We start from the raw sequence: 18,849 nt of genomic DNA on the forward strand, positions 1-18,849 counted from the left end.
GACATTGTTTTTTAGACAGAATCGGGATATATCGCGATGTATCGTCACCTAGACAGTATCGCGATATATCGGGATATATCGAATCGCCACACTGGTATCGCGATTCGAATCGCCAAATTCTTGGCAATTCACACCCCTAACCCCGTCTAATATCAAATCATTACCTACCTTTACTACACCTTTTTCCAGACAGTTTCAAGATATCAAACATATTATATACAAAAATTTACCAGTACTGCATCTTGACAAAACAATGTCCAATATTGTCAGAGAAGGTGTTCGGGTAGTACCCCGCAAAGCACGCTCACTGCATAACCAACTTTTCCCCAGTGATTTTAGTACGGTCTCCGATACAGACACATGGCTAGCTTGTAAGGGCAGCTACAAATGTAGCCATTTCAGATGCACAGTGTGTCAATACATGTCTAACACAAATAAATTCCATTCATGTACTACAGGAAAAGTTTCATTAATTGTCAGACACATCATGTTGTCTACACCATCATCTGTATTCCGTGCAACCTCCAATACGTAGGTTGCACGAGTAGGAAACTTAAAGTTAGGATCAAAGAACACCTATGTATACCCGATAACAGTAGAATTGGTAATAGGTTTGCGTCAGGCTTCACTTCATGCAGGTATTGTTCCGAACATCTCAGTGACTGGTATAGAAAGGGTGCGCCCGCCTAGGAGAGGCAGGGACTGGAGCAGAGCCGTGTTCAGACGGGAGTTAAGTTATATCTATTAATAATTTATGTACCTACCGAATGATATACAATCAGTGTGCAATTCTCTATGTATACATGTTTACTCCATTTCAGGTTTACATTTTTCTTAGCTCCAGATTTTCCCTACACCGCCACATGACGTCACTGGATACCAGTGTATTTAAGATGCATTCAATGTCTGTAACACTTACCATGATTAAGACTTGTTAACAGGTCGAAACGCATTGGTAGCGTTTAGTTTGTTCTTATACATATTATTTTCTATTTGGTTTTTAATATGATACAATAAAGTTTCAGTTTTTATCCAGTCTTGGGAGCCGGATGCCATTCCTCTCTGTCTAATTGCTGAACCTGGGAACACGGCCCTTGTCTCATTCCGAGTCTTCCGCTGGAGATGTGTGTTACAACATATGTGATCTGGGTCTGGGAATTATATACGGTTAGCTGAATTTTCTTTCTTTGTCATTGACATGTATGTATTATGCATGTGTTGAGGGGGTCCGAAGGTGGCGTGTGTATGAATCATGTGTGTATGTACTGTATGTATGATGTATAAATAATGTGTGTGTATGAATGATGTGCACATGTAAATAATGTGTGTGTATGAATGATAGTTGTGTGTAAGCAAAATGTATGTATGATGCATGGAGATGTGTGTAAGCTAGAAGGAAGCATGTATGTATGATGTGTGGGAGGGTACAGCGTATAGCATGGTTATTTTTGAAGGTTTATATTCAGGGGCACAGTGTGTGGTAGTATTATATTCAGGAGGACAGTGTGTGGCAGTATTATATTCAGGGGTACAGTAGGTGGCAGTATTACATTCATGGGCACAGTGTGGCAGTATTATATTCAGAGGGTATGGTGTGTGGTAGTATTATATTCAGAGAGCACAGTGTGTGGCAGTATTACTGTATATTCAGGGGTACAGTGTGTGGGAGGATTATAATCAGGGGGTACAGTAGGTGGTAGTATTATATGCAGGAGGTACAATAGATGGTAGTTTTATATTCAGGGGTGCAATGGGCGGCAGTATTATATTCAAGGGATACAGTCAATGGTAGTTTTATATTCAGGGGATACAGTGGATGGCAGTATTATATTCAGGGGGTACAGTATTTAGCAGAATAATCATGATTTTTGTTAGGTGAGCGAATTTTCCGAAAAAAATCAGTTCTGCCTGAATTGATTTGCGGCAAATCGCTATTAAAAACGGCTATTTCTGGCCTACAGACCTCAATGAGGGTAAATAATACTTTCTTGCTGGGTTAGTGAAATAATACTGTAATTCAGTATGACATGCAGATCAGAGGCGTTGCTATTAGAATCAATATCGCGGAGTGGCACAATGACAGAGCCTGGAGGTGGCATCAGTATGAGGAGACCATATAGTGGCTGAATGACACAGCGTGAAGGTGGCGGCAGCATGGAGAGAACATATAGTGGCTGAATGACAGAGCCTGGAGCTTGTGGCAGCATGAGGATACCACATAGTGGCTGAATGACACTTCCTGGTGTTTGCGGCCGCATGATGAGAACATATAGTGGCTGAATGACACAGCGTGGAAGTGACGGCAGCATGAGGAGAACATATAGTGGCTGAATGACCCAGCGTGGAGGTGGCGGCAGCATGGAGAGAACATATAGTGGCTGAATGACAGAGCCTGGAGTTTGTGGCAGCATGAGGATACCACATAGTGGCTGAATGACACTTCCTGGTGTTTGCGGCCGCATGAGGAGAACATATAGTGGTTGAATGACACAGCGTGGAAGTGACGGCAGCATGAGGAGAACATATAGTGGCTGAATGACACAGCGTGGAAGTGACGGCAGCATGAGGAGAACATATAGTGGCTGAATGACACAGTTTGGAGGTGGCGGCAGCATGAGGAGACCACATAGTGCCTGAATGACACAGCCTGGAGTTGGTGGCAGCATATAGTGGCTGAATTACACAGCCTGGAGTTGGTAGAAGCATATAGTGGCTGAATGACACAGCCTGGAGGTGGCGGAAGTATGAGGAGACCATATATCCTCAATAGGGGTATAGAACACTTTGCCTTGTACTAACAAGCATAGGGAGTGTGCTGTGTTAGTGAAATAATACTGTTATTCAGCATGACATGCAGATTGCAGGCATCACTATTAGAATCACTGCCGCAGAGTGTCTGGATGTGGCAGCAGGGAGACCATAGGGTGTCAAAATTTAAAAGAATACATTTTTTTATTTTAATTTTAATTTATAAAATTTTTGGAGTACCCATTCTGGTGAGCATTGAGCTGGCGGTCCTCTGCCAGGAGAGATAACACATGTTCCAGCCCCTGCCTCTCAGTGCCCCCCTTACTGTGAAAGTGTGAATGTTTCATTTAATCAGTTATGGTTCTTTTTTATCACTCCAAGCTGTTTCATTGGATTCTTGTGGTAATTCCACAGCTAATATATGACGTCAACAACATAGGGCCTCAGTCTTTTTTTTTTTTTTTATCAACTGGTGCCAGAAAGTTAAACAGATTTGTAAATTACTTCTATTAAAAAATCTTAATCCTTCCAGTACTTATTAGCTGCTGAATACTACAGAGGAATTTCTTTTCTTTTTGGAAGACAGACCTCTCTGATGACATCATGACCACAGTATTCTCTGCTGATACCTCTGTCCATTTTAAGAACTGGCCAGAGTAGGAGAAAATCCCCATAGAAAACATATGCTGCTATGGACAGTTCCTAAAATGGACAGAAGTGTCAGCAGAGAGCACTGTGGTCATGATGTCAGCAGAGAGCACTGTGTACCAAAAAGAAAATAATTTCCTCTGTAGTATTCAGCAGCTAATAAGTACTGGAAGGATGGAAGGATTAAGATTTTTTTATAGAAATAATTTACATATTTGTTTAACTTTCTGGCACCAGTTGATTAAAAAAAAAAAGTGTTCCACGGGAGTACCCATTTTTTGCATATCTCACCACTGTCACTTTAAGCATTAATAACTCTGGGATGCTTTTACTTTTCATTCTGATTCTGAGGCTGTTTTTTCAGGACATATTCTACTTTATGTCAGTGGTAATTTTTTGTCGATACTTTTCTTGGTGGAAATCATCATTTCTTGGTGGAAAAATTCCAAAATGTTAAGAAAAATTTGAAAATTTAAATTTTTTTAACTTTGAAACTCTCTGCTTATAAGGAAAATAGACATAACAAATAAATGATTTATTGATTTACATATACAATATGTCTACTTTATATTTTCATCATAAAGTTGACATGTTTTATTTTTGGAAGACATCAAAGGACTTCAAAGTTCAGCAGGAATTTTCCAATTTTAACAAAATTTTCAAAATCGGGATTTTTCAGGGACCAGTTCAGTTTTGAAGTGGATTTGAAGGGCCTTCATATTAGAAATACCCCACAAAATGACCCATTAAAAAACTGCACCCCTTAAAGTATTCAAAATTCAGAAAGTTTGTTAACCCTTTAGGTGTTTCACAGGAATAGCAGCAAAGTAAAGAAGAAAATTCAAAATATTTTTCATTTTTCAAAATTCATTTTTTACACTTGCATGTTCTTGTACACCCAGTTTTTGACATTTTTCAAGGAGTAAAAGCCCCCCAAAATTTGTAATCGAATTTCTCAAGAGTAAGGAAATACCTCATATGTGTATATAAAGTGTTCGGCGGGAGCAGTAGAGGGCTCAGAAGGGAAGGAGCGACAATGGGATTTTGGAAAGTGAGTTTTTATGAAATAGTTTTTGGGGGGCATGTCACATTTAGGAAGCTCCTGTGGTGCTAGAACAGCAAAAAAGCACCAACATGGCATACTATTTTGGAAACTACACCCCTCAAGGAATGTAACAAGGGGTACAGTGAGCCTTAACACCCCACAGGTGTTTGACGACTTTTCGTTAAAGTCGGATATGTAAATGAATTTCTTTTCACTAAAATGCTGGTTTGCCCCCCAAATTTGTAATTTTTACAAGGGGATATAGGGGACAATTCCCCCGAAAATGTGTAACCCCATTTCTTCTGAATATGGAAATACCCCATATGTGGATGTAAAGTGCTCTGCAGGTGAACTACAATGCTCAGAAGAGAAGGAGTGCCATTGAGCTTTTGGAGAGAGAATTTGGTTGGAATGGAAGTTGGGGGCCATGTGCGTTTACAAAGCCCCCCCCGTGGTGCCAATACTGTGGACCCCCCCACATGTGACCCCATTTTGGAAACTACACCCCTCACAGAACTTTAATAAGGGGTGAAGAGAGCATATACACCCCACTGGCGTATGCCAGATCTTTGGAACAGTGGGCTGTGGAAATGAAAAAATGTATTTTTCATTTTCACGGACCACTGTTCCAAAAATGTATCAGACACCTGTGGGTTGTAAATGCCCTACAGCAGTGTTTCCCAAAACAGGGTACCTCCAACTATTGCAAAACTCCCAGCATGCCTTGACAGTCAGTGGCTGTCCGGCAATACTGGGAGTTGTTGTTTTGTTGTTTTGGAAACAGTGCCGTACAAGACGTTTTAGTTTTTTTTAATGGGGGGGGGACGGGACTGTGTAAGGGTATATGTATATGTAGTGTTTTACTTAATATTTTGTGTAGGTCTAATGCAGTGTAGTGTTTTTAGGGTACATTCCCACGGTCGGGTTTACAGTGAGTTTCTCGCTAGGAGTTTGAGCTGCGGCAGAACATTTGCTGCATCTCAAGCTGTCTCAGTCAGTCCAATTCACCCTTTTTTTCTGGGTCACCAGGTCACCAGAGACCCGACTGACCCGGAATTGCCGCAAATCGCCGTCTCAGGACCCCCCCCCCCCCCCCAGGGATTTACACGGGGTTCCTGCTAATAGATAGGCGTTTACTTTGAACTAACACTGTATGACCACAAAACTCAATCGAACAAAGAGTCACATGGCGGCACAATGACAGAGCCAATAGAAAAGATTAAAGATATTTTGTAAAATTTCAATTGAAGATTTTAGATACATGAAAATGTTTTAAGTTTAATCTAAGGTGCCAACAGCAAAAGGAGACCATATGGTGGCGCAATGACACAGCCTTGAGGTGGCAGCAGCATGAGGAAACCATAGGGCCTCACAATTCCAAAGATTAGAAGATACATTTTCAAATTTTAATTGAGGATTTTGGTAGCTAGTGCTACCATACAATTCTTTAGGTAATGTACCAGCAGCATGATGAGACCAAAGGGTCTCACAATCCTTAAGATTAAAATATGCATTTTCAAATTTTAATTGAAGATTTATGGTAGCTAGTGCTACCATAAAAATTCTTAGGTAATGTACCAGCAGCATGAGGAGACCATATGGTGGCTGAGTGACACAGCGTGGAGATGGCAGCAGCATGAGGAGACCATATAGTGCCTGAATGACATAGTGTGGAGTTGGTGGCAGCATATAGTGGCTGAATGAAACAGCCTAGAGTTGGCGGCAGCATGAGGAGAACATATAGTGGCTGAATGACACAGCGTGGAGATGGCAGCAGCATGAGGAGACCATATAGTGCCTGTATGACACAGTGCGGAGGAAGCAGCAGCATGAGGAGACCATATAGTGCCTGAAAAACAAAGCACAGAGTTGGCGGCAGCATATAGTGGCTGAATTACACAACCTGTAGTTAGCGGCAGCATGGGAAGAACATATAGTGGCTGAATGACACAGCCTGGAGACCATATAGTGGCTTAATGAGACAGCCTGGAGTTGGCGGCAGCATGAGGAGAACATATGGTGGCAGAATGATATAGCCTGGAGCTGGCATCAGCATGAGTAGACCACATGGTGGCAGAATGAGACAGCCTGGAGGTGGCATCAGCATGAGTAGATGATATGGTGGCAGAATGAGACAGCCTGGAGGTGGCATCAGCATGAGGAGAACATATGGTAGCAGAATGAGAGTCCTGAAAGTGACCCGGTGACAGAGTGGTGCAGTTGTTGGCAATACCAGTACCCAGTGACGAAGGTGGGTGAAAAAAGGAGAACTTGGCATCAGATATGTGGCATCAGGGGGGTGGGGTGGCAGGATCACAATATTAGCTGAGGCAGGTAGGCAGAAGAAAACGGTCTCTTTTGTAAAAGTGGTAGTGTGCACAAGTAAGTATTGAGGATATGCATTACGTAAAATTTAACTTTTAATAATATGCTTTGGATAAAATATATGGACCCAAATTATTTTTTTAAATCAAACAAAAGGAAAGGTGTTCAAAAAACAACATGTGTCACCTACACCACCAAGTATTGATGTGATGCAAAGACCTCTAAAAGATGGGAGGGAACATCGTATGGTACATTGTAACCGGTGGGTGTAAAAACTTCCCCTGTAAGGCCCTACTCCCGCGCTATTAATTCCCATCGTGGCAAATGTTACTCGCCCTAAAAAGGGTGGCCTCACACAGGAACCTCTCCCTATTTCCACCTAAAAACCCTGCGAAATGTCAGCATATTTAGGTTTAAATAGGGAGAGGTTCCTATGTGGGGTTGCCCTTTTTAGGGCAAGTAACACTTGCAAAGAAGAGAATTAATAATGCGACAGTAGGGCCTTACATGGGAAGTTTTTACCCCCGCCGGTTACAATGGACCATACGTTGTTCCCTTACACCTTTTAGAGGTCCTTGCATCACATCAATACTTGGTGGTGTAGGTGGCACATGGTGTTTTTTGTACACCTTTCCTTTTGTTTGATTTAAAAAAAATGAATACATACATTTTATCCTAAGAAAAGTTAGGTTTTAGCTAATGCATATCCTCAATACTTACTTTTGGTCTGATGCAAGGTATGTCTGGGGAGCAGCACCTTAAACATGTTTTGCACTATCCATATTTGTGAAGTGTTGGTGTGGCACCATGGTCAATCTACTCTGATGCATCAGGCATTGGTGGGGGGAAATCCTGGCTGATCCATATCTGATTCATCTTCACAAAGGTCAGTCTCTCCACATTTTTTGTGGACAGACGAGTTCTCCTTGGGGTTACTATGGCCCCCGCCACACTAAACACCCGCTCTGATGGCACACTACTGGCTGGGCAGGACAGTTTTTCCAGGACAAACTCTGCTAGTTGCGGCTACAAATAAAGTTTGGCTGCCCAGAAGTCCAGCGGATCTTCAAGGTGTGTTGGTATGGTCATGTTAAGGAATGCCATCACCTGCTGGTTCAGATCCTGCTCCAGGTCTGCCTGTTGCTGATGAGTTGCTTCACTATGCGGGTGAAGAAAGCTACTTATCTGCGACTACAGACTCAGGCTGCTGCTGATGCAGCTTTACTGCTCCTGCCACCTCACCCCTCCCCAGCAGCCATGGCAGTAGAAGGTGACCGCAGAGGGCCCCCTGAGTCAGACCTGCGAGAGGATGGACGATGGAACAGATAGGCATCGGCCAACTGACTACGTAGGATGTCTCTGTAGTAGGTCAGGTAGTCCTCCCTCTCAATGGGTGTGAAAAAGGCCCCCATTTTGTGCCGGTAGCGAGGGTCCAATAAGTTGGAGAGCCAGAAGTCATCCCGCTGCCAAATGGTGACAATTCAGTGGTCACTACGCAAGCAAGTGAGCATGCATTGTGCCATTTGAGCAAGTGACTTGGAGAAACTCCCTGCCTCCATCTCCACTGCATACTGCCACTGTGTGTCTGGGTCCTGTGGCTCACCTTCCTCATAACCCTCTAGCTCTTCTAGCTGCTTCTGCTCTTCCTTTCCTGTCAGATGACTAGAAAAACCGCCCATCTCGCAAAACCTAAACTGTGCTCCACTGTGCCCCTCCCCCTCCTCCTCCTCCAGTCCACAGGGCACATGTGGCCGTGAGATGCAGGCGCCACGTCTCCAGTGCCCTGACCAGCCATCGTTAACAAAACGTGTTGTAGTAGATGAAGCAGTGGAATTACGTCATTCATCCCGTAATCTTGGTGACTGACTAATAATGTGGCTTCCTCAAAGGGCCTGAGCAAACGGCAGGTGTCACGTATGAGCTGCCACTGGTTGACACAGGGGAGTTCCCCTATCCGCTTGGATCATCAAAAAATCTGTGATGGCTTTTCTCTGTTCATATAGTCGGTCCAACATATGGAGGGTGGAATTCCAGCATGTAGAAACGTCGCAAATCAGAATATGTTGGGGGATGCTGTTCTGACACTGCAGCTCAAGGAGGGTGTGCTTTGTGGTGTATGAGTGGCTGAAGTGCATGCAAAGTTTCCTTACCATTGTTAGGGTGTCTTGCAGAGGGGGGGATTATTTCAGGAACCGCTTGGCAATCAGATTGAACTCGTGTGCCATGCAGGGTGCATGGCTCAGGCTTCCTTGTCGCAGTACAGACAAGATGTTCTTCCCGTTGTTGATCACCATGGTTGCCATTTCAAGTTTTCGTGAAGTAAACCATGATTCTATTTCTTTATGATTTACTTTTACCAGTTCCTCCCCTGTGTGACTCTGTTCGCCAAGGCAAACCATGTAAAGTACAGCGTGACACCGCCGGGCCCTGCACATATGGTATGCTGGAGGGGCACTGAGACTTGTTCGTGCAGTGGAGGCTGAGGAGACAGTGGAGGATGAGGAGGTGGAGTCGCACATTGTCACAGGACCAATGGCCTGAGAGCATGGAAGCAGAAGCGTTGTGACCTGTCCAAGTTGCTGTTGGGGCTGAGCAGGAACCATATTCACCCAGTGGGCCGTAAAGGACATGTATTGTCCCTGACCGTAGTTACAGCTCCACACGTCAGCGCTGCCGTGCACGGTACTGAGCCACGGTTCTCCCAGGCCGCTTTATGGTGATGCTGCATATTGACGCTGGGCCACTGCCAACCATGCTATCACCTTGCTGGCTCAGCTGCTGCCTCATGGGCAATCTGCAACCCTCTTCTCCTGATGATGATGAAGCACCTTCTGCACACAGCTCCCAAGTGCTACCGGCTTCATCATCATTGAGTTCTGTCTGCACGTCACTGATGTCCTCCTTAGGTTCCTCAACAGTGTATGCTTCAGGAGCCTGAACGCTCGCAACACCACTTCCAACGCCACTCTCCTCATCACTACTTGCCTGCCTAGCGGAGGAAGCGGCGGAAGTCTCCTCCACTTCTTGGCTGGGCAGTAGCTACTGACTGTCCTCTATTAGCTCATCCTCAGCTGAATCCACAGCATAAGATACTTCTTTGGGGGAGGGAACATCATAGGACAGAGGCAATGGGAGTACAGGGACTGCTCCCGGGCCATGCCAACTGGGGTTTGTGTCTGAGGAACCCACCGACTGTTGACTGTCGGTGTCAGATGTCACTTGTGATGAAGTGGATGACCGTGTTAACCAATCGATGATGGCAGATGGGTTGCTGGTCGAGACACGACCGCTAGCTGATACCGGGAGCTCAGGTCTCTCACTGCGGCTCCTGCTGCCACTTGCCCTTAGTCTGCTGTGACATCTGGCTGATGAATTTAGGCCTCTGCCATTCCTCTGTTCATGTCCTGGCACTTCTCTGCCTGACATACTATATACATAGTACATACATACATATAGTGTGTATATGAGGGGAGTACAATACGCTCCAATACACTTAAAACAGTATTTGTCTACAACACCAGCAGGTGTGTACTTTTGCCTGGCCTTTCAAAGTATATAGGCCCTTGAGAGTTTAACAGGAACAAAATAGTATACCACTTAGATGTAGGTGTGTGGTATGCACTTATGAGGGGAGGACATTGCGCTACAGTACGTTAAAAAAAAGTATTTGTGTACAACACCAGCCGGTGAGTACTTTTGCCTGGCCTTTCACAGTATCTAGGCCCTTGAGACTTTAACAGGAACCAATTTGTACACCACTTAGATGTACATATGTGGTATTCACTTATGAGGGGAGGACAATGCGCTCCAGTACGCAAAAAAAAAAGGATTTGTGTAAAACACCAGAAGTACACACCAGTGCTGCTGCACACAGTCGCTGTGTACTACACCCAAAATTGCACTTTCTCTCTCAATCTCACTCCCTTCCCTATCAGTGCTTCTAGGCAGGATTTGTGCTTGAGCTGAATCGCTGCTGTTCTTTGCAACACACTGCTCTCTGTAATAGAATGCTGTAGTGACTTGGAGGTGAATCGCTGCAGTAAGAATGTTTTTCTGTGCAACACACACTGCTCTCCGCCCCTATCTATCTCTCTTCAAGGAAAGGCTGAAATGACTGGACGCAATATGGCTGCCGATTATATTGGGCTGTGACATCACAGGGGTGACTGGCTGCTAATAGGCTGCATGCTGCATGTGATTCAGGGTCATCCCGCCTACCCTTGTTCCCGCCTTCCCAGGATTCCTTGCCCCATCTCCTCACATGCGGAACCACCATTTTAGATTCCCTGGAGCCTGGACCACACTAAATGGGTTTAATGAAGCGATTTGCGCAATCGAATCGCACCGATATTCGCAATCAAATTTTTCATGAAATTCGAAACAAATTTGCATTCGTCAGATTCGATTCGCTCATCCCTTATTATTGTCTTCATACAGAGGGTCAGGATATACTGACAAAGTGAGGAGCCTATGATGTCCGGGCATCAGACTCTGCAGATAAGATGGAGCTGTAAGAAGTCCTGACGTCTGGACCAGATGGAGAAGAAAAGAAAAGACAACAGAGAAGACATCACTCAGGTCATTCATATCATAGTGTTTTTTTCTGACTGTCCTATCAGAGCTGGAGTCACTTGTAAGTTCCACAGTGATGATGGCTGATGCTGTACCCTAATCTGTGGCTCTCCAGCTGTTGCAAAACTGCAACTTCTATAATGCCTGAGGCTTTCCAGACATGATGGGAGTTATAGCTTCACAACTGATTGGTGATTGGGAGATTGGTGGGGGTCCCAGCAGTTGGACCCCCACAAGAGAAATGGGATGCTTAGTCTTCAATGCCTGTTTTGTCTATATGGCCCTGCTGTTAGTCACTTATATTGTTGTGTATTCCCCTGACTGTGTCCCATCAGTGCTGTGTTCACTGATATCTTTGTGCGGCCGTGTAAGGGATCGTCCGGGATTGGGGAAGCGGGTCGTCAGGTGGTAAGGGGGCTCAGGGCAATTTTTCGATCCGCGGCCCATTGGTTTCTAGCTACGCCTCTGATGCTTCCCTTTCTGTCACAGACTACCCAATGTCCGCCTCTATGCCAAACTGCATCCCAATCCACTCTCTCTTCCACACACTGTTACCCATGCCCTCCTTTTTAACACTGCTTTAGATGGCTGAAATTAACTACTTCCTATGTTTCCCACTTTCATATACCTTGCTCCCCCTTATTCCCATATACTTCTACTCTACATGCCAATAGCAATGCCTTGCCAAACCCTCTTTCCTATATTCAGTATACCCACATGATAACTGGTGTCATGATGTGACCATGGACATTAGATCACCATACCTATACCAAGCAGCCTGTAATTGGTGAGCTCCCTGCTAATTCATCTGAGTGGCTGCAGATTTTATTCTGAAAGAGTTAATACTGCACACTAGATGTATTTGCTGTGTGTATAGTATAGTATACAGTTCCTTAAATATGTAATATGTCAATGTTTCCCAACCAATGTGCTTCCAGCTGTTGCAAAACTAGTACTCCCAGCATTCTCATCTGTCCCACATGGTGTGTGGAGGAATTGAGTTGGATGGAGGTCTGATGTCCATGGGGGTGTGTGTTCTTTTAAGATGCAAGCAACACCCCTGATATAAATAGTATAAAACATAGCTCCTAATGCATAGGTAGAGGGCAGTGATAGTTGAGGGGCCCTGATAGGTTAATGGCTCCATACCCAAACACCCTTAATTTAGTCCTGGGCAGAGGCTGCAGCAATATAAACTCATGTACATGGGCAAAACTTTAACCTGTTAAGGACATAGGACGTTCTCTAACGTCCTCGCTACCTGGGCTTTAATGCCCAAGGACGTTAGAGAACGTCCTGTTGTATTTCCGGTCCCTGCCGCTCGCCGGGCAGAGATCGGAACTGGATGCCTGCTGAAATCCTTCAGCAGGCATCCAGGGCAAACGCCGAGGGGGGCCATGTAGGCCCCCCATGTCGGCGATCGCCGCAAATCGCAAGGGAAATCGCCCTTGCGATCTGCGGCGATACCGGGCTGATCGGGTCTCTGGGACCCGACCGCCCGGTAATTTCGCATGATCCCGGCTGTCACAGACAGCCAGGACCATGCTGAAGTATAGGAGCGAGGTGGCAAGCCTGCCACCTCCTCCGATCCCCTGCGATCCGTCGGTTAACTAACCGACCAATCGCAGGAGGGGGGGCGGTTACTTCCTCCCGTCCTGCCCGGCCCCTTGAAGTCCGGAGAGGACGGGAGGAAGACCGGAGGACGCGGCGGGGGACGGGGGAGTGCTGGGGACCGGCCCCGGTACTTACCTCGTCCCTGAAGACCCGGATCCCGGCGAGGAAGATGGCGGCGGCGGCGACAGGTGAGTAGATCTTCAGCCGCGGTCGGGCCCTTTACAGCAATGCACGTCGCCGTAAAGCGACATGCATTGCTGTATTGGGACCCTGTAAACTACAACTCCCAGCATGCCCAGACAGCCCTTGGCGTCTGGGCATGCTGGGAGTTGCAGTTTTGCAACATCTGGAGGTCCACAGTTTGGAGACCACTGTGTCCTTCCAGATGTTGCAAAACTACACATTCTCAGCATGCCCTTACTGTCCAGGCATGCTGGGAGTTGTAGTTCTGTAACATCTGGCCCTTCAGATGTTGCAGAACTACAACTCCCAGCATGCCTGGACAGTTTGGGCATACTGGGAGTTGTAGTTTTGCAACATCTGGAAGGGCACAGATTGGGAACCACTGTATTAGTGGTCTGCAAACTGTAGTCCTCCAGATGTTGCAAAACTACAACTCCCAGCATGCTGGGAGTTGTAGTTCGGCAACATCTGGCTCTAAAGATGTTGCCGAACTACTACTCCCAGCATGTCTGAGAATGCTGGGAGTTGTGGTTTTGCAACAACTGGAGGCATACTGGTTGGGAAACATTGTCTGTTTCCTAACTCAGTGTTTCCCAACCGTGTGCCTCCAGCTGTTGCAAAACTATAACTACCAGCATGCACTGATAAACTGTGCATGCTGGGAGTTGTAGTTTTGTAACAGCTGGAGGTCCCCCCCCCTGTGAATGTACAGGGTACATTCACATGGGCAGGGGGCTTACAGTGAGTATCAGGCTGCAAGTTTGCGATGCAGCAAATTTTGCGCGGCAGCTCAAACTCGCAGCGGGAACTCGCTGTAATCCCCCGCCCATGTGACTGTACCCTAAAAACACTACACTACACTACACTAACACAAAATAAAATAAAAAGTAAAAAACACTACATATACACATACCCCTACACAGCCCCCCTCTCCTCCCAATAAAAATGAAAAACATCCGGTACGCCACTGTTTCCAAAATGGAGCCTCCAGCTGTTGCAAAACAACAACTCCCAGTATTGCTGGACAGCCGTTGACTGTCCAAGCATGCTGGGAGTTTTGCAACAGCTGGAGGCACCCTGTTTGGGAATCACTGGCGTAGAATACCCCTATGTCCACCCCTATGCAAGTCCCTAATTCAGGCCTCAAATGCACATGGCGCTCTCTCACTTTGGAGCCCTGTCGTATTTCAAGGCAACAGTTTAGGGCCACATATGGGGTATCGCCGTACTCGGGAGAAATTGTGTTACAAATTTTGGGGGTCTTTTTCTCCTTTCACCCCTTATGAAAAGGTGAAGTTGGGGTCTACAACAGCGTGTTAGTGTAAAAAAATAAATTTTTTACACTAACACGCTGGTGTTGCCCTTTACTTTTCATTTTGACAAGAGGTAAAAGGGAAAAACGCCCCCCAAAATTTGTAATGCAATTTCTCCCGAGTACGGAGATACCCCATATGTGGGCGCAAAGTACTCTGGGGGCGCACAACAAGGCCCAGAAGGGAGAGTGCACCATGTACATTTGAGGTGATTTGCACAGGGGTGGCTGATTGTTACAGCGGTTTTGACAAACGCAAAAAAAAAACAAATCCACATGTGACCCCATTTCGGAAACTACACCCCTCACGGAATGTAATGAGGGGTGAAGTGAGAATTTACACCCCACAGGTGTCTGACAGATCTTTGGAAGAGTGGGCTGTGCAAATTAAAAATTTTGTACAGCCCACTGTTCCAAAGTTCTGACAGACACCAGTGGGGGGTAAATGCTCACTGTACACCTTGTTACGTTCCTCAAGGGGTCTAGTTTCCAAAATGGTATGCCATGTGGGGGTTATTTTGCTGTCCTGGCACCATAGGGGCTTCCTAAATGCGACATGCCCCCGAGCAAAATTTGCTCTCCAAAAGCCAAATATGACTCCTCCTCTTCTGAGCATTGTAGTTCGCCCGTAGTGCACTTCAGGTCCACTTATGGGGTACCTTCATACTCAGAAGAGATGGGGTTACAAATTTTGGGGGGTATTTTCTGCTATTAACCCTTGCAAAAATGTGAAATTTGGGGGGAAACACACATTTTTGTGAAAAAAAATATTTTTTTTTTTACATATGCAAAAGTCGTGAAACCCCTGTAGGGTATTAAGGCTCACTTTATTCCTTGTTACGTTCCTCAAGGGGTCTAGTTTCCAAAATGGTATGCCATGTGAGGGTTTTTTGCTGTTGTGGCACCATAGGGGCTTCCTAAATGCGACATGCCCCCCGACCAAAATTTGCTCTCCAAAAGCCAAATATGACTCCTTCTCTTCTGAGCATTGTAGTTCGCCCGTAGTGCACTTCAGGTCCACTTATGGGGTACCTCCATACTCAGAAGAGATGGGGTTACAAATTTTGGGGGGTATTTTCTGCTATTAACCCTTGCAAAAATGTGAAATTTGGGGGGAAACACACATTTTAGTGAATTTTTTTTAAATTTTTTTTTACATATGCAAAAGTTGTGAAACACCTGTGGGGTATTAAGGTTCACTTTACCCCTTGTTACGTTTCCCAAGGGGTCTAGTTTCCAAAATGGTATGCCATGTGGGGATTTTTTGCTGTTCTGGTACCATAGGGGCTTCCTAAATGCAACATGCCCCCCAAAAACCATTTCAGAAAAACGTACTCTCCAAAATTCCCTCGTCGCTCCTTCGCTTCTGAGCCCTCTACTGCGCCCACCAAACACTTTACATAGACATATGAGGTATGTGCTTACTCGAGAGAAATCGGGCTACAAATATAAGTATAAATTTTCTCTTTTTACCCCTTGTAAAAGTTCAAAAATTGGGTCTACAAGAACATGCGAGTGTAAAAAATGAAGATGGTGAATTTTCTCCTTCACTTTGCTGCTATTCCTGTGAAACACCTTAAGGGTTAAAACGCTGACTGAATGTCATTTTGAATACTTTGGGGGGTGCAGTTTTTATAATGGGGTTATTTGTGGGGTATTTCTAATATGAAGACCCTTCAAATCCACTTCAAACCTGAACTGGTCCCTGAAAAATAGTGAGTTTGAAAATTTTGTGAAAAATTGGAAAATTGCTGCTGAACTTTGAAGCCCTCTGGTGTCTTCCAAAAGTAAAAACTCATTAATTTTATGATGCAAACATAAAGTAGACATATTGTATTTGTGAAAAAAAAAATTTTTTATTTGGAATATCCATTTTCCTTACAAGCAGAGAGCTTCAAAGTTCGAAAAATGCAAAATTTTCAATTTTTTCAGCAAATTTTGAAATTTTTCACTATGATACGATGCAAGTATCGACAAAATTTTACCAATAACATAAAGTAGAATATGTCACGAAAAAACAATCTCGGAATCAGAATGATAGGTAAAAGCATTCCAGAGTTATTAATGTTTAAAGTGACAGTGGTCAGATGTTCAAAAAACGCTCCGGTCCTAAGGTGTAAAATGGCCTGGTCCTTAAGGGGTTAAATGGGTGCTCCGGTGGAAAACGTTTTATTTATTTATTTATTTATTTTTAAATCAACTGGTGCCAGAAAGTTAAAAAGATCTGTAAATTACTTTTATTAAAAAATCTCAATCCTTCCTAGCTGCTGAATACTACAGAGGAAATTATTTTCTTTTTGGAACACAGAGCTCTCTGCTGACATCATGACCACAGTGCTCTCTGCTGACACCTCTGTCCATTTTAAGAACAGTCCAGAGTAGGATAAAATCCCTATAGAAAACATATGCTGCTCTGGACAGTTCCTAAAATGGACAGATATGTCAGCAGAGAGCACTGTGGTCATGATGTCTGCAGAGAGCACTGTGTTCCAAAAAGAAAATAATTTCCTCTGTAGTATTCAGCAGCTAATAACTACTAGAAGGGTAAAGATTTTTTAATAGAAGTAATTCACAAATCTGTTTAACTTTCTGGCACCAGTTGATTAAAAAAAAAAAAAAAAAAAGTTTTCCACTGGAGTACCCCTTTAAGTGGCATGCAAGTGTGCCACTCATTTTTATGTTGTTCTCTAGGATGTTCATAATGTCCCTTCCCAAAAGTGGGCAAGCATGTATACATGCCACATTATCATGAAAGCCTGTCCTGATACATTACACAGTGGTTTAGTTTGGAAATAATAACTGTCCGCAATGTAATGATTTATTTTCATAGCATGAATCATTTATCATGGTCCTGGGACTCCCAAACCCCCTCAAGTAAAATTTCTGGTGCGTTCCTGCAAGCGTTTATATAGTTTCACATGGAAATCAGTCATGTATCAAGAAAAAAATAAGACATTTTTCTCACTTACCTTTCATAGACCTCAAGTTGATCTTATTGTTGTCAGGCTAATGGTGAATATCTTCATTTTTCAAAGCTGCTTGTAATGTGCACCAGATGAGGAGTAGTGGTTCACTGTATTGCTCATGACCTAGATATTGCTTTTCATAGATGCAGGATAGTTATAGTAAAGGTTGGGGACATGGTCACAGGGTATACCCTCTCAAATAATAGGAATAGATATTACAGTATAAGACAATCATAATCTTATATCTGCAGCTTTCTGGGGTACTTTCCTAATATAATATTTTAGGATTAAGGTAAACTAGAAAACATGGTCAGAATTCTGTCAACTGAAATCTAATGTGGATAAGTGCAAGATAATGCAACAGGGGCGTTAAAAAAAACAAAACAAAAAACAAGGGTGAATATGAGATAATTGATTTAGGGGTCATTATTTCAGAAGATTTAAAGGCAGACAGACAATGTCATAGAGCAGCAGGAAATGCTAGCAGAATGCTTGGATGTATAGGGAGAGGTATAAGCAGTAGAAAGAGGGAAGTGCTCATGGGTGTATAGGAGAGGTATAAGCAGTAGAAAGAGAGAAGTGCTCATGGGTGTATAGGAGAGGTATAAGCAGTAGAAAGAGAGAAGTGCTCATGGGTGTATAGGAGAGGTATAAGCAGTAGAAAGAGAGAAGTGCTCATGGGTGTATAGGGTGAAGTATTAGTAGTAGAAAGAGGGAAGTGCTTATGGGTGTATAGGAGAGGTATAAGCAGTAGAAAGAGAGAAGTGCTCATGGGTGTATAGGAGAGGTATAAGCAGTAGAAAGAGAGAAGTGCTCATGCCGCTGTAAAGAACACTGGTGAGACGTCACTTGGAGTATTGTGCGCAGTTCTGGAGGCCGTATCTCCAGAAGGATATAGATACATTGGAGAGAGTTCAGAGAAAAGCTACTAAACTAGTACATGGGTTGCAGGATGAAACTTATCAGGAAAGGTTAAAGGACCTTAACATGTATAGCTTGGAAGAAAGACAATACAAAGGGGATATGATAAAAAAAACTTTATATATATATATATATATATATATATATATATATATATATATATGGAACAAACAAGGTAAAGGAGGAGAGTATATTTAAAAGAAGAAAAACTAGAACAAATGAACTGATTTTATTCATATGGTGAGTTTTTATAGAAGTGGGGATAATTCTAGAGCAAAGACCCAAAAATGTTTGTCTAAATGAGTCACTGCATCATGTAACAATAATGACATAGTCTGCAGAGCTTGTGGGGGGTGGGGGAGTAAAGGTGGGGCTGTTAGGGTGCATCGTCCAGGGCCTGGGGGTAATTTTTGCATCGAGGTCCTGTGGTTTTTAGTTACGCCCATTGGTATGACCCTAGTGTATAACTACTGTGTTGATTTAGTGGAAGGTAAAAAAAAATCTGTATGAAGCTG

The sequence above is a fragment of the Hyla sarda genome, chromosome 4, assembly GCF_029499605.1.
Source record: "Hyla sarda isolate aHylSar1 chromosome 4, aHylSar1.hap1, whole genome shotgun sequence".
Classification (NCBI taxonomy): domain Eukaryota; kingdom Metazoa; phylum Chordata; class Amphibia; order Anura; family Hylidae; genus Hyla; species Hyla sarda.